Source organism: Ambystoma mexicanum, chromosome 5q (genome assembly GCF_040938575.1).
Source record: "Ambystoma mexicanum isolate Mex_15411 chromosome 5q, UKY_AmexF1_1, whole genome shotgun sequence".
NCBI lineage: Eukaryota > Metazoa > Chordata > Amphibia > Caudata > Ambystomatidae > Ambystoma > Ambystoma mexicanum.
Genome location: NC_090933.1, coordinates 900,314,920 through 900,330,409, shown reverse-complemented (window position 1 = coordinate 900,330,409; position 15,490 = coordinate 900,314,920). Strand labels below are relative to the sequence as shown.

The 15,490-nt window shown below is 45.6% G+C and overlaps 1 protein-coding gene across 1 annotated transcript in view; it reads right to left on the bottom strand.

Annotated features, from left to right (window-relative positions):
- The window catches only part of CPQ (carboxypeptidase Q), a 1,957,200-nt gene that overhangs the window by 1,420,388 nt on the left and 521,322 nt on the right, over positions 1-15,490 (bottom strand). The window lies entirely within an intron of this gene.

Here is a 15,490-nt window from a genome sequence, read left to right as displayed (position 1 = left end):
TTCTTTTAGCCGAATTGCTAGTTCTTTGCTTTTTGATTCATATTCGTGCGGGGTGGAGCAATTTCTCCTTATCCGTAAGAATTGTCCATACGGGAGATTCATTTTGAGACCTGATGGATGAAAACTTGAGTATTCTAGCAGGGTGTTTTTGGACGTCGGTTTTCGGTAGAGAGTTGTCCCTAAAGAGTTATCTTGATTTTTATAGATTTCCAGGTCTAGGAAAGGTATGTTTGTTTTCCTGTTATCAATGGTGAATTTTATGCAGTTGTTCTGTGCATTAAGCCATTGTAAGAAGGAGAGTAGATATTCTTCTGTCCCTTTCCAAATCATAAACACATCGTCTATGTACCTGAGCCAACTACCAATTGCTGATTTAAAGGGATTTGCTTCGTTGTAAATTGAGTCTTTCTCAAAAGCATCCATGAATAAATTTGCTACATCAGGTGCAAATGTTGCCCCCATGCTGGTGCCGTGACATTGCTGGTAGAAGGTCTGTTTGTAGATGAAGTAATTTTCCATGAGTGCCAATCTGGTGAATTCAAGGAGGAATGCTGTAGGTGGTTCTGTTTTGGTTCTTTTATACAGGTAGGTTTTGAGAACTTGAAGGCACTCCATCTGTGGAATACTGGTGTAGAGAGATTCCACATCAAGAGTTACCAGTAGATCGTTTTGTTCTATTTGTATAGTGTCCAGCTTCTTTATCATGGCCGTGGTGTCTTGGATATAGGATGGCATCTTGCTGATGAAGGGTCTTAGAAAGTAATCTATGTAGATGGATAAAGGTTCTAACACTGAACCGATGCCAGCCACAATAGGTCTGCCTGGAGGGTTTGTTTGGTTTTTGTGAATTTTCGGAAGCAAGTAGAATGCTGGAATAATGGGGTGTTGTTTGACCAAGAACGCCTTCTCGTCTTCATCTATCCAACCCTCGTCGTATGCATGGTTCATGAGACTCGTTATTTCAGACAGTATCCTTGAAGTGGGATTGGTGGGTAGCTGTTTGTAGAATCTTGTGTTGGAAAGTTGGCTGGTGACTTCTTTGTCGTAAAAGGCCTGACTCCAGAGGACTATCCCGCCTCCTTTATCGGCTGGTTTGATGAGGAAGGTCTTGTTATTTTCTAGTGTTTGTAGTGCGAGTCGTTGTGCGGCTGAGAGGTTGTTTTTGAAACGTAATTGCTTGTCGAAGGTCTTATGTAGTTCCAGGATAATGCGGTTTTCAAAAGATAATATTTCAGGACATATCATTGAGGCGAGAGGGGTGAAGACAAATGGGGGTTTTAGGCCCGTTGATTTTGGAGGCTCCTTATCGTTACTGTCCCTGAAAAAATACTGTAGACGTATAGTACGAAAGAATTTTCGCAATTCGACCTCTGTGGTAAAGGGGTTTGCTTTGGCGCTTGGTATAAAGCTGAGACCTTTTGTCAGGACTTCTATTTCATTGATGGACAAGATGTGGTCACTGAGATTGAAGATAGGGATCACCATGTTTGTTGTGGTGGGACCCATTGCCGTGTTCGAATTGGGTGTTGGCCTTGGTAGCGAGGTCTGCGTCGTTGTCCCCTCCCTTGAAAACTTGATGCCTGTTGGGGGTTCGCTTGTCCACCTGTTGTAGAATCTGAGTTACTGCTATTAGAACTATTGGAGAATGTCACAAATTTCTTCTTCTGTAGTCTTTGTGGGTTTTGTCTGGATGCGTTTGTGTTGAGTTGGTTGTAGAACCCCGGGACCAGGTATGGATAGGTTCTTTCCTCTTTGTAGTTCTTGATATCTATTTGAAGTTTCCACAATTTTTTGTCAATAGTAAATTTCTGAAATTTCTTGATTACTTCCTCAATTTTTTCCAGTTGGATTTTGATGTCCGGAATTACAGAGTCTTTTTTAATTTTATCTTCTAGTGTAGAGAGTTCTTCACTCTGTGCCTTGGTTTCCTCTTCTCCCATTTTTATCACTAGGATAATCCAGTCGCGTGAACATTTATTCCCAACTCCACTGAATTGTTTCATGAAGCGTGGGTTGTCTAGGAAGACACGAGGTATATTTTTCACCTGTAGGCCTTCTGGGATGACGCCAGCTTTTAAATATTCCAGCATACGTTGGCCATGCGATTCCGTGCGGATGAGCTTTTTCTTTTTTTGTAGTAAAATGTCTAGATCATTGAGTGCCGGGTCTTTCACCGGAGCTGCTGGTGTTGTGGTTACACCTAGTAGCGATGGAGTCTCTAAAAGGTTTTTATATAGATCATCGGAGAAGCTCACGATGTTGACGTTCTCCATTGAATGTGTATCAAATTAATGATGCCCAACAACCAAAGGGTTGTCCGAAGGGAAGAGAGATATAAGGGCGACCCTCTTTTTTTGTAAGGGGGCTTGACTCAAGAGGGTGGGAGATACTGTAAGTGAGAAAAAGAGTCAAAGCTACCCTAACCAAAGGCGTGACATAGGGTCACCAGGTTTGCAGAGGAGCTAGGTAACTGCTAGCTCAATAGACAAAATACCCAAGGATGCGGGAATGGCAACAAAAGGGTTTTTTTTATTTTACACTAACAGAGAAAAAAACAAATTTACAAGCTGCGCCGTGGCGCTGAATTTATGCATTATAGAGCATATTTTTATCTGCGTTTTTGTGAGTTAGTAGGCAGAGTGACAAACAGTATATATTTCAAGTATTGTTTTAAATGACAATACATTTAACATTGTTTAACATTGTCGACACACAATTTTGTGTTTCTGGTTCGGTATAGATCGGAGGGAAGCAGTGGCTGTAAAACTTGTAGCAGCGCTGCTGTGATAGTACCGAACGGTCTTCAGGACAATGGTTTCAAGTCTGGTCAATGTTAATAGAAGGGCGTCCACCTATGAATGATAGGGGACTGGGTTAGTTCAGAGAGTGATGTCTAGGAAAACATGTTAGAAACTGAAAATGAGGGAACCTACCATGTGCAGGTAAGTAGCTGCCTTGGTTGTGTTAAAGTTTGTCCAGCAGATGAATTGTCTGGGAGGCTGTCTGCAAGCGTCAGAGGACTGAAGCTGAAGTAAAAATGATTAAGTGTTATTTATCATGGGGTGGCAGATGGCCACAAAAATGCGAATGGAAGGGTGGGAGGCCCTGAGCCAGAATCGTGTTGTATAGACAGGGACTTGATTGGAGTGCAGGCCTGTGAGGGTGCCTCTGGTCTAGGAGGTGTTGGTCCAGCTGGATTAATGGTAAGTCCCACGTGTGATCTGTGCATAGCAGAAGCCACTCAAACAATTGAGAGCACAGATGGATAGTGAAACTGTGACAATGTCGGGTAAGTAGCAAGATCTTAGCGTGCATAGTGTCAATTAGACTATGACATGCGGGCCGACATAACGAGATAGTGTGACAGATGCTCGTAAGGGGAATTAATTATAACTGAGCAAGAGACAAAAGGAAGAATTGATTTAACCGATACACCCCTGAAAGAGCCAGATGGAGAATTATTTTGTGATGGCTCCTATTTTAACTTACCAAATGGCACATCAACTGCTGCTTGCACCATTACCACACTGAAAACTATTGTAGAGAATAAACAAATCCCACATACCTCAGCGCAAGCTGCGGAAATAATAGCCTTGACAAGAGCATGTGAAATTTCGGAAAACCTTAGTGTAAACTAGGGGTGTCACGGTATTAGTTTTATGAAGGTACAATAACCTTCTTGCCAAATGACGGTATATCATGGTTATCGCGGTATAGCAGGTGGAGTTAACTAATCTTAACAAATATTTTCTAAAAGGTCATAAATTGTCAGATTTATCATCACAAACAAAACCATGCACCCAGGGCCAGAATTGGGCTTTTCAACATACTTTCCACTGAAATGCCACCCCTTGCTTGCACCAAACACAAACGCACGTGTGGAGAGGAGGGGAGGAGGAGCCCTGCTGCGACTGGCAAAGCAAACTGAATAGCTTTTGTTAAGTGGTCATTTAGGCTTTTAGCTCCCCCACTGGGTACTGGTGAAGATGAACATGTTGCCATATTGATAATCTGCATGCCACAGATCAATGGAGTCTGATGGTAGTATACGCTTGTGCGCATACACACACGCACACGCACTCTCTCTTTACGTTACAGCCTTTAGTTTACTTCTGGGCCAAAAGGTGTTCAGTAATCACGGTCATGTTACCCTTTGGTATGGCAGCAGGGAATACCCACAGAGATGATTAAATTTCGCAGTGTGACTTATTATATGTAAATTCAATGATAGAATCAGGGAAATACGCCATTGTCATATGTTTAGAAAACATTATCCATTATAAATATATAATCCCCAAAGCCGCCAACCCAAAGTCCCGGGAGGATAGCTCAGCGGCAACGTGCGTGCCTTGGAAGCAAGACGACATGAAGCAACACAGGTTCGATCCCTGGGTCTGCGCTTAGAAACCTGTGGGTGTTTAAGCGCGTTATAAATACGCAACTAAGACAAAAACAATTATGCAACTAAATAAACAAAACCAATTTCTTTAACAGCGCCTCAATGCCCTGGGGCTGTGTGAGCGCTTTAAAAAAAAATGTAAATAAAAAAAAGTAAACCCCTTTCCTTCTTGGCACTGTATTTATTCTTCCTATTGCTAACATGTTGATTTTGTGTCAGGCACGTGTGGTTTATGGAATGGCATTAAAAACTGCTCAAACTGAAACTACTTGGCAGACAGCACATCCAACAGTGCAAGACCAAGATTGCGCAGAACTTGCTTACTGCAGCCTTTTGTCATGATTTCTGCTTCCAAAAGATCAGGACTTGCCCGACTCCCTTGGAAGCAGACCCATAACCCCGGTTCCGAGTGCCAGCCAGTCCCAATTGGGACCTTTTGGACCCTGTCCTGGCGCCAGTGGCACCAGGCTCATAAAGATGCCCAGTCCCAGCGCTGGAAGCGCCGGGCTCATAATGCTTGGGTGGACTTACCTGCAGCAGACCATGCTGCTTACTTACCTGCCAGTTGAGCCCCTGATCCTCTTCTGTTTGGGACTACTTTTCCTGTTGGGTGGGGCAGGAGCCACTCCCTAGGTTCAGAACACTGGAACTCTTCTGGAAAGCAGGAACTCTTTTCTTACCTAGGCGAGGCTGTGGAAGGAGACACCTAAGCACTACAGGAGGCTATTTAAACCACACCCGATGGATGAATCTTGCTTTGCGTTATTCTGCATTCTCTGCAGCAGAACGCTCATCGTGTCTTCTGCTTCTGATCCTGGGCCTAATGGAACAAAGGCTTACCATCCTGGAATCCAGTCTTCAGCAGCACCTGTAAAGACAAAGAAAGAACAGGTTAGCACTACGGTCTTCAGTGGCAGGGCATCTCTTACCTGGTCCATCGGCTGTCACCAACGCCTCGCGCTGCATTCCGGCATCTGAAAGACAAAGGCTTACCTACTCTTCGCATGCTCCGGAGGTCTTTGCACTGCATTCCGGCATCTGAAAGACAAAAGCTTACCAGCTCTTCGCACGCTCCGGAGGCCTTCGGCGCTGCATCCCGCATCTGAAAGACAAAAGAAGGTGCGTTTAAAGACATTGTGCAACTTTATTACTCACGTGCCCTTACTCCTTCCCACGCCGAATCCAGTGGGTATTCCAGCACCCTTCAGCTTCTCTAAAGCTCCGAACTTGTACCTGCAAGATAAAAGGGACAGTTAGTGCGCATCGTGAAGCAGGCTACAAGCGCTTACTTACGTGCTTCCAGGCGCTTCTATTCCTCACGCGGGTTCGATCCTCAACTCTCATCAGCCCACCATCCGCCATCGCCGGAACCCTGCAAAACAAGAGATATCATTACAAAAGACTTTTAAGACATTTGAAGTGCCCAGAACTTACCGTTCGTGAAGTTAACGACGGACAGCAGTCCTCTGAGGTCAAGAGGCCTGCACCCTTATCCAGTGAAGAAACTGGTTACGGCACCCTGCCCCGAGGCAGATGGAGAGCTCGGCGTTCACTTACCTAAGGTGAGGGCGTTAACCTTTGGGGTTCTACAGGAGAAGAGAAAGGGAAGAGGAATTAAGTGGTTCACGGTATCTTTAACGGTATACCGTAATACCGTTACATCCCTAGTGTAAACATATATACTGATAGTCAGAGCGCCTTTGGGTTGGTCCACAATTTTGCCCGATTATGGGCAGAAAGAGGTTTTCTGTGTCCCATGAAACCAAAATTCAACATAGCACGTGTGTGGATCAAGCCTATCCATGGCTACCTAGAAACTGGGAAGGTACCTGGTAATTGGGGATACTTTTACCTGGTGTATTTCTCGCTACAACCTCAGAAATAGCAAAAATATGCAGATCTCGGCCTCGACGAAATGATGCTACTTTGCAAATTTTCGGCGACATAGCCAAATCTTTTATACCTTTCTGGGGACAGGCCATAAATCATGGAATATTAGAAGATTGTCCAGGGTGTTAGAGAAAACAATTAATGAAACTACTGACATGTTATACAACATGACATTAGATGAAAAAGCAATTAGATTAGTTGCACTTCAGAATAGAATGGTTCTTTATATTATTTTGGCTGACCGTGGAGGTGTATGCAAATTAGTGGGATCAGCATACTGTGTTTTTGTAAGGGACTCCTCCCCTACGATATTTGAAGCAATCAAAAAGTTACATGTTCTGAGTTCTGAAATTCATGTTCCCACAGGTGGATGGAATCTAAATTTGAGTGCATAGTTCTGGGAATGGAAATTGATCTCCATTTTAATTATGATTCTCAGTATCTTCATACTTTGCTGTTGTTGCATACAATGTCTGCCAGCCATTTCTCCATAATCATGAATGAATGTATACAGATAATTAGTACCAAAATGCAAAAACCCAAACAGGCTATGATAAATAATGGTCTTGAACAATAAAATGAAATAATCAAAGAGTTTATGGCAATCAATATTTCTGATAATGATTATGACAATGACTTGGGTAGTTTGGAAAGTGACACTTGGTCCGATGAGGATGCCATTTACGGATGATGCTATTGGCTTAAGGCCAAAAGGAGGGTTTGCGAAACTGTAACGCAATTGCACAACCTGAATGGTATGTTTTGTATGTTGGCCATAAGAAAATTGCATCATGTGACAAACATTGCAAACCATGATAACCTGAATGTGACCAATGGGAGTCCATTTTGTAATTGCCCGCCATTTGCTTTTTTGAACACTTTGCAAATATATTCTGTGCTTCAGGTCTACACATGGTGCGAGGCCACAGGCCTGAACTTTGAATGCTAACGTAGGCAGGAATATGAAACCCTGCAGAAATTCATTGTTTTTATTAGTCTGCGAAACCTTGAATCTGTACATATGCAGCAGCTAATTAGCAACCCAGGTGCCAGCCTGCCTTGCAAACGCTATTGTAGAGAGCAGTTAACTAAGAATTATATCCGGCTAACGTTGCTCCTTCATGAAAGATGGTATTTTCTCTGCTTCAGAACTGTCTGACCCTTAGCCCATGAGCGCAGCAAATAGATAACATTGCTGGAATGTCTCCCTTCTAGAACATATCCTTCCCCGTGCCAGTGCACTGTGTTCCCCAAAACACTAAGCTGTCTCTGCAACCCCAGCTAAAAATATCAAATGTTTAGACTGAATGAAGTTATGTGCCTAACTGTCAATTACTGAACCCTAGCTTGTAGGTCATGTATATGGGCGGACCGAATAATGCTGTACAATGATGATGTGTTATGTATATATATTACTGCTTTATCGACGGCTCACTCTCTCTCCTCTCACGGTGTTTGTGAGCACACGTCGTGAGGTGTTGAGACCTGGTCGACCGAATGAAATACTCTGAAAATAAAACAGACTTTTTTGGGAAACGAATCTCACGACTGGCGTGTCATTAGTACATGGTTATTGTGCCTTTATTCCTTATATGGTCTTACAATTATCAGGTTTATTGGTATTTATCGTTCAAAGTTGGCCTTGTTGGTACTTGGTGAATAGCTCTGCTTTTTATAGCTTATAAAGCAAATAATCTTGTTACCTACCTGTCGTCCCAATAGGACCAATGACTTTTTATTTTCCTGTCCAGATTTATTTTTAAGACTTTGAATGGTAACAACCCATCAGATAGCTGTTACAGCAATTGATCTATCTCGCTATTCTAGCTGAAGGGCTGAGGCGGTCATAGACTTAACTGTAGACGCCTCCCTCCTCTCTAGATGGTCATGCCAACGCAATCTGAACATGAACCCCTGAGGCCCTGCACAAGAAGACTCGGTAATGAGGAAAAGATGGTGCTTCCTCCATTCTAACTCCAGATTTGAAATCATTAACAAGATCCCAGTTCCCCAAATGGGACCCTGACCTAAACTCTTTGATAGGTCACAGATATTTTAATTTAATGTGGCAAGCTTTAATTGTTTCCTGGTAGGATTGCTTGACTATATTACACTGGTCTGCACGTTTGTTTGGTTTTTGACATTATACTAGATGCATTTTGTAAGCACTATAGAAGAAGGTGTCTCACCCACTAGCCCCCGGGGATCTGGCATCCCGGTGGCCAGAACCCAGTCATCACTTTTGGATCCATTTCGTGGGGTTGGACCAGTGCGGGAGGATCACATGGTTGAGGGGTTTTGGGGAGTGGAACACCGGATGGTGAGACGCAGTATCCATCTTCCCTTTAAAAACTTTACCCCATCCTAGTAGGATACCTAGGAACTCTACCCTCCCTTTTACAACACAAACCCTTTCACACGGACAGCCAGGTATGGGAGAAAACAGACTAACACCCAAGCAGTATACCTGACATGTCCCAATACAATGGTCAGGCAATTACTGACCATCACACACACACCTGACTCCCATTAAGCTTCCTCACACGGATAAAAGGCGGAGCATGAGAGCATACTCTGAGCAAGGCAAAGCACACGAGGAAACAGCAGTTTTGGGACAGCAGCTGAACTCGAAGAGAAAGACAGCAAAACAGAAGGGGATCGCAAGGAGAGACATTCCCTTGACCTTATTGACAAGGAAGCGTTAGTTTCCAGAATCCTCGAAAATAGAAAGCGCAAGACCAGGAAACCGGGCTAAAGAATGTTGCATGGTGCGTCGGAGATACCTGAGGTCCTCCTGCGTCAGTAATCAAGGCAGGTAGAATCACAAGCCACTGTGGTATCGTCCTTGGCTCCAAGAACAAAGCAGCATCAGTGAAATCAACACAGCCGGTGAGTGGGGGAGAGCGAGACAAGACCGGTCTGTGTTGAAGCCAAGGCTGCAAGCAGCAACATTATATGCTGAGCGCTGGAACAATCATTGTTTGAAACGTGCGTGATAAAAGATGCAAGTAAAGTTGAACTGCTGATGAGTGATTGAACTTTGAAACCAAGACACGATACCTTTGACAGAGTGGTCCGGCACTGCATGTTTGTTCAATCGAAGATCTCTGTAAGGTATCCAGCTGAGAAGTGGCAATAGTGAAAGAGTTGTAAAGTGTTACGATACGATATGGCATTTATAACGTGCCTATACACAAGTGTTTCAAGGCGTAACGAGGCAAGGGAGGTGAAACAGAGGGAGGAGAAAGACAACGATCTTACTAGGCCTAGTGACATTGAGATCGCGTAAGTGCAAGGGAGAGGGGAAGGGAAAAGTGCCAGGGGAGAGGGGAGAATTGGTAAGTGCCGAACATGGGATAAACAGCAAGTAGTGCGGCCAGCAAGTGGCAATTGTGAGGGTTAAAGTGCAGACAGCAGGTGTCTAATAAGTGCAGGTAAGGGGATGGTAGGGTTGCAGATACAGGACAAAGTACAAGGGTTGCCAGGAGGCAGTGCAGGGGTGCAACTGGGCGGGCAGGGACCTGGACCCAAATTCAGAGGGTAACCAGGTGACCAGTGCAGTTCAGATAGGAGATCAGCAGGGGAGAGGAAGAGAGAAGGCAGAAGCAAAGATGAAGGTCTTGAAGTTCTTCTGGGACCAGAGAGGTTCTGCTAAAGTTTCAGGGAGGCTGTTCCAGAGGGAGGCACCAGCCGAAGAGAGAGATCTGCCCCCAACTCATTACTTGGAAAAGCGACTGGCCCTCAAGGATTTGGAGGTGGAGGAGCGAAGAGCTTCAGTAGGAATATATTTCTGAAGAGAGAGTTGGAGGTATTGCGTTCCCAGGCCCTAGAAGGCCTTGTCGACAATGCAGAGGGTCTGGAACTTGATCCTTGCAGCCACTGGCAGCCAAAGGAGCGATTTCGGGGCTGGAGAGATACAATCCATGGGCTTGAGGCTTAGGACAAGTCTTGCAGACCTGTTCTGGATGAGTTGTAGAGGACGGAGAGTAGAGGCAGGCAGATTTAAAAAGAGGCTGTTGCAGTAGTCCAGCCTAGAGGGAACCAGACCTCTGGAGACAGTGAGCTTCTGGGGGAAGGTGAGGAAAGGAAGACTACATCTGAGGAGGTGCAGCTGTTCGTTTGACTTCTTAAAGACCTCAGAGATGTGAGGAGAGAAGGAGAGCATGGAGTTGAAGATGACCCTGAGATTCTTAGCCTCAAAGGTGGGAGCAGGAAGAGTGCCAAGAGTGGCCAGCCAGAGTGTGACAGGAAAGGAAGGTGCAGGTGTGCCGATGAGGAAGATCTCGGGTTTACTGGCATTAGGGCAGAGATCATTGGTGGCACACCACTCCTGGATTGTGGAGGAGACAATCCTGGATGAGAGAGGGAGAAGAGGTGGCAGAGGGGAACCTGAAAGCGAGCTGAGTGTCGTCCGCATAGCACTGAAAGTTGGAGCAGAGAGCAGCAATGCAGTGGGCGAGAGGTGCCAGGTATTGATTGAACAACCAGGTAGAAAAGTTAGACCAATGGGGAACACCATAGGTAGAGAGTGAGATAGAGGAGAGAAAGGACCCAAGTTGGACCTGGGAGGGTCGGTCCGAGAGGAAAGAGGTCAGCAAGGCCAGGGCCTGATCAGTGATACCCAGGTTATCATGGAGCCGGTTGAGCAGGATGGCATGCTTGACTGTGTCGAAAGCGGAAGAGAGATCAAGTAAGATGAGAACAGAGGGTTGATTAGCATCAAGGTTAAAGAGCAAGTCTTCACGGATATTCAGCAGAGCAGTTTCCTCGCTACTGGCTGCTCTGAAGCCAGACTGACGGTCATGCAGATGACCAACAGATTCAGTGTGAAGATTAAGCTGGGAGATAGCCAGCTTTTCCAGGAGTTTGCCCACGAAGGGAGTAATGGAGATTGGGCGATAGTTAGCCAGAAAGGAGGGGTTGGCTGAGGGTTTCTTGAGACAAGGGTGCACAAGAGAGTGCTTCAGGGGGGAAGGGGAGGTTCCAGTGGCGAAAGAGTGGTTGCAGAAGTCGACCAAGGCTGGAGCGAGGGTGTCAATGTGGTCCTTGATGGTTTTGGAAGAACAGGAAAGAACCTGTTTTGACGAGACTTTCATAGATCGGACTTGTCTAGAAATCTCATGAGGGATGAACAGAGGAAAGGCAGAAAAGGGAGGAGGAGAGGTGGCCGCAGGGAGGCCAGAGGTAGAGGAGAAAGTAGAAGGACAAGGAGGAGAGAAGGAGATGGTGGACAGGATGTCCTGGGTTTTAGAGATGAAATGAAAAGCCAGGGCCGTGCAGAGGGCCTGGGAGGGGATAGGAGAGGTAGAGACTGCAGCAGGATTGGCCAGCTCCTTGCAGATTTTAAAGAGTTCGGCAAAGTTGTTAGATGTCGCAGAGACACAGGCTTGGATGTATGCTCTCTTCTTGGTGAGGACAGATAGTCGGTATTGCCTTTGGAGCAGGTTGCAGGCCAGTTTGTCAGAGGATGCACAGGAAGCCAGCCATTTCCCCTCAGCCACCCTAGACTTGTGTTTAAGGGTAACGAGGTCTGAGTCGTACCAGGAGTTGCACTTGGCTTTGAGCTTCAAGCGGATCCTCATGACTGAGACAAGCTCATCAAGAGTATCAGAAATAGAAAGGTAGAGCTTGGAAAGGGCTGTATCAGGATTTGAGTCAGGCAGAGGTGTAGGAGGAAGAGAGAAAATGGTGGTGGAAGCCTTAACTGACACAGGACAGAAGGGACGAGGAGAGGTCCGCCCACTTGGAGAGGAAGGAGGTTTTCTGACCAGGTGGACGGTAAATAGTACCCACAGTGAGAGAGTGGCCAGGAGCGAGAGAGAGAGCAAGCAAACAAAGCATTCAAAGGAGGTGTAGGTCTGCACAGGAATGATAGAGGCAGCAATCCAATCTGGGAAGATCAAGGCTACACCCCCACCGCAAAGGTTTGGGTCTGGGCACGCAGAGGATCTTGTAGCCATCAGGGAGGTGAATGTCGAAGCTCGTAACAGAGCTGACTGTGAACCATGTCTCGGTGAGACCCAAAACATCAACGTCGAGTTCTTCCAGAAGACGGCAGATGTCAGAGGGAGGATTGTTTGAAAGCTGAGCAAGAGTTGAGAGTGGCTAGGGGGAGAAAATTGCCAACCTTGAAAGACTTCTAGGGGGGTACAAATCAGAGGTACTCCCTGCGGAATTGTAGAAGGAGCCCAAGGAAGGGCGGTAGAGGGTGGAGGAGAGGGCAAGGTAGCCAAGGGGGAGGATGAGGGCCCCAGAGAGGTGGCAGAAGAAGGAGGCAAGGGAGCCAAAGAAGGTAGAGAAGGGACAGGAGGAGAGGAAAGGAAATTGATAAGTTGCAGGAAGCGTCTATCAAAGGGGAGGAGGTTGGCGTGAGGGCCTTGGACCAAGACAGTGCCATTCAGTTAAACATTAATGATGACCTTAGAGGAGTGGAAGGGGGCCTAGGAGGGCCTCCCACTGGTTGACACCATTAATGGCAGAGGAAGAAAAAGGAGAGAGCACAGAGTCCATATGAGGAGTCCATAGGTCTGGTGAAGGAACAACAAAGAGGATGTCGGTGAGGGTCTGTCTGGAGGAAGCGATTGTATAGGTATCAGCGGTAGGGAGGCCTGGGTTGGAGACCCAGACAACCTTTTTGAACTTCTTCCTACCAGACTTAGTGAGAAGAGCAGGATAGTCAATAGAAAAGCAGTTAGAGAAGATAATAGAGACAGAGAGCACCATAAAGGATGCTGAGGTGGGGGAAAGAAGAGAGAGGAAGGGGGGCGAGGAGAGGGAAAAAGGAAAGAGGGAGACACTGGGGGAGGACACAAGGGAGGGTGCAAGCAGACGAGACGCAATGAGACAAGAACAAGTAATACATATTAAGCTGATTAAATGAAGGGCTTGCGGGGACAAAGAGAAATAGAAGTGAAAAACAAACCAGTTCACAGAGTAAGAATGAGGGGACCTAAGGGAAAAAGGACATACATAAAGGGGAACACCAAGGCAGAGCGGGGTCGTGAAAACAAAGATCAGAGGGAACCTAAGGAGAAGTGTGAGAAAAACAAACAGAAGTAGGCAGTACTGTATATGGCTAGTATCGAAGTGAATCGAAGTGGTCCTGCGATGGATCAAGCTAAATCCTGCGCACAGTCGAAAGTCTTCGATGTTGATACAGTAAAGAAAGTTTGTGTTAAAGGAGAGAAAATGGTCAGAGCCCGGCAGAGGGAGACTAATTGAAAATGTTTTGTGTTAAAGTGGGTCTGAGCCCAGTGGAGGGGAACACAGGATGAACAGTGAACCATCCGAGAAATTGTATATGTGGAAGTCCTGAGGACATTGTGTTGGCCCTGATGCTGAGGTTTTGAACTGCATCCTCGTGTTAAAGAAGCCAGAGAGTGTGCTCAGCTCGAGTGTGCAACCTTGTTCCGTGCTGAAAACATGGGGAATGGGAGCCAACAGCTCAGATATCCTGACATATCATTTCTTGAACACTTTGCTTTTCCATAACATGGTTTCCCACACTATTTGTATTTAGACATAATGATTGGCAATAGGTTTATTAGTATAGGTCCTTTTATGCTGACAAGACTCTACTAGGACTGCGTTGTTATTATTTGATGGTCGTAGCTTGCTCCCATATTTAGACTTAGGATTAGATGGGCATTTTTCAAACCCCATTGAAGTTCAATAAACACCCTTGAACTGTGATCACTTGGGTCTGTCTTACTGTTTGATGCCATGCTTTCCTTACATCACCCTGCCCAGGAGAGGTCTTCAGTGCTTATCCGTCTGCAGGATCCGGCTCCCAGTGTTCGGCCTTGGACCCTGCACACTCATTCCTGTCATATTTCTCCCTGGAGAGACAGCTCACCTCCCTCTGTGACAGCAGAGCATCATAATGGGAGAGCCAGGCCAAGACAAAGCAGTGAGAGGGTCATTGAGCAGGGTTAACGCGCTCCCTTAAAAGATGTGAATGATGGGGATGCATGATATTGTGAATGCAATGGCATTTTCTTCTTTTTGGATACATTCTGGAATCACGTTTCAGATCCTAGGTTCTTCAAAAGAGAAAGTATGTTGTCCCACAGATATCGGCTGCATCTTCGGGAATACTAATGGAACCCGATTTCATAGGTTGAAAATGCAATATGGAACTGAATTATCCTAGCCACATGAATACAGTGTACCTAGCTTTCACCGGAGGCCATCCACACCAAACCACCTCCAGATTCTCAAGCAAAGCAACATAAACAAAGCTGCCCACATAGAGACGAGAATCGCAGATATCAGAAAAACGGAAAGCAAGTCCCAATATCCACAAACAGGAAGTAGACTCAACCCTAGAACAGATGAAAAGTTCAGTGCCCACCATTCAGGAGCAAATGTGTGGCTCAGGCTCAGAAACTTAAGAGATAGGAAGACATAAAAAAACACTGCTGCTAGTCTCCAAGGACTAGGTGGGGCAAGAAAACCCATGTCGGCCTTCAAAGACATAGCTAGAAGAGGGCACAAACCATTTCACCGGAAGGTCCCGGGTCCATCAGAATGTAACCTCGGATTCCTAAAATCCATTGATCCAACACGAGCAGTGCTAAGCTGACATCAAAATATGCCTTCGTTTGATTTTTGCAATCTCATATTAGGACAGGACGCTTCAATACAAACGAAGACATCTCCAGTAAGGAAGCCTCTGTTACATTGAGTGAACACAATGTCAATGGAAAGTCCTGTCACTGATGGAAATGAAATGAACTAGTGATGCCTGAATATTAGCAAAAGTAGGAACCAGAGGCAGTCCAAAACCTGAGTGATCATTCTACAAGGCAGGGAACACTGCTACCAACATCCCACCATTGAATATCCAACTAATGGGGCGGACAGACATTGCTCCGGTTAGATTCAGGAATCAGAGTCTGGCTGATGGAATATAAACCTGAGGTCATACAGTAACTGGCACGCCAATTCTATGTGCCCAGGAGTGGGACTCACTTAATGGGTGCATGGTCAGTAAGCAAACTATATGAAAACACAATGTAGGAGCTACGCTGGTTATCTTCTACAAGAGTTACTAGGCTGATTAATGATCTTTGGCAATTAACTAGGTAAGATGCACAAAGCAATTGTAGGTGCAACCAAAGGCATTGTTACTATACAAGTGATCACCAGAAGTAAGGAAGGGGGAGTATTTGCTTTTATTTGTGAGAGTTCAGTAAAGGT